The 1,476-nt window shown below is 44.4% G+C and overlaps 1 non-coding gene across 1 annotated transcript; it reads left to right on the forward strand.

The window, feature by feature from the left end:
* The first annotated feature begins 639 nt into the window (after positions 1-639).
* Positions 640-746, forward strand: LOC120257759. Its single transcript, XR_005535845.1, has one exon. It is a non-coding gene; the product is annotated as a small nucleolar RNA R71 (small nucleolar RNA).
* Positions 747-1,476: the final 730 nt, after the last annotated feature.

The following is a 1,476-nucleotide window of genomic DNA, read 5'->3' on the forward strand; positions in this document are numbered from 1 at the left end:
ACCCACCTGATTTTCAAGGTTATGCAAAGAGGCGGTGTGGTTGTGAAGTGTAGCCTCGACTGATTCAAACCTTGTATTTGCAGATTGCACAAATCTAGCCAAATGCTTCTCTAAGTCAGTCATTCGGGTTTCCAAACCTGAGACTCTGTTTTCCACCTTAGGGGCTTGTTGTTGTTGTTGGAAACCCGGTGGCCCCATGGCCTTTTGTGGACCTTGGTTACTCCATGAGAAATTGGGAAGATTCTTCCAACCCGGATTGTAGGTATTGCTATATGGGTTTCCTTGAGGTCACATGCCATTACCTACAAAATCAACATTCTCCACCGAAGAAACATCACCAATAGAGATCGGGCAATCAGTCACGGCCGCCACTCTATTTGAAGTTAGAAGATCTAACTTCTTACTCAAATTCTCCACTTGAGTCGCCAATGAAGTTACCGCATCTATTTCATGGAGACCGGCCACCTTTTTCTTCTCCCTAGCATTCCATTGGTAGCTGTTTAACACCATTTCTTCAATCAACTGACGGGCCTCATCAGGGGTCTTGCCACCTAAGGTACCTCCTGCTGCTGCATCCAAGAGTTGCCTTGTACTCGGGTTCAAACCATTGTAAAGGTTTGAACAATCATCCACTCCGAGAATCCGTGTTACGGGCACTTTCTCAGGAGCTCCTTGAACCTTTCCCATGTCTCAAATAGAGACTCCAATTCCAACTGAACAAAGGATGAGATGTCGTTCCTAACCTTTGCTGATTTTCCTGGAGGGAAATAACTTGTTAGAAAAGCTTCCACCATTTCCTCCCACGTGGTAATTGACGCTCTAGGTAACGAGTGTAGCCAATGTTTCGCTGTCCCATTTAGGGAAAATGGGAAGGCTCTCAATTTGATGGCATCATCCGTCACCCCATTTATCTTCAGCATATCACACACCTCGAGAAAGCTCTCTATGTGACTGTTTGGATCTTTATCGGCCAAACCATTGAATTGTGCGGACTGCTGCAACATGTGGATGAATGCCGGCTTCAACTAAAAGTTCTGAGCTGTAATCGGGGAATGCACAATACTCGATTGTGTCCCCAACACTGAAGGCCTGGCATAATCAGATAATGTTTGTTGTTGCTCATTTTGTTCTGCTATGTTTTCAGATTCTTCTGCCACCAAATCAACTGGATGAGACTGTTCTTACACAGGCTCTTTCCCTTTTCTTCTAAGTGTACGTTCAAGCTCGGGATCCCCTTCAATCAACATTGAGGGATTCCCTCGGGTCATAACCTGGAGCTACACCCAAAAAGAAAGAAAAAGAAATCAGAACAATGATAGATAAGAAGATATGAAATAGAATGTATGGTGAAATAGCTAAGAAAACAAAGTGCAAAGTATCTCTAAACGCCTATTCCCCGGCAACGGTGCCAAAAACTTGACAAGATCCCCTTGCGTATATCCCGCAAGTGCACGGGTTTGTCAAAGTAATAATCCC

This window comes from Dioscorea cayenensis, chromosome 3 (genome assembly GCF_009730915.1).
Source record: "Dioscorea cayenensis subsp. rotundata cultivar TDr96_F1 chromosome 3, TDr96_F1_v2_PseudoChromosome.rev07_lg8_w22 25.fasta, whole genome shotgun sequence".
In the NCBI taxonomy this organism is placed as follows: domain Eukaryota; kingdom Viridiplantae; phylum Streptophyta; class Magnoliopsida; order Dioscoreales; family Dioscoreaceae; genus Dioscorea; species Dioscorea cayenensis.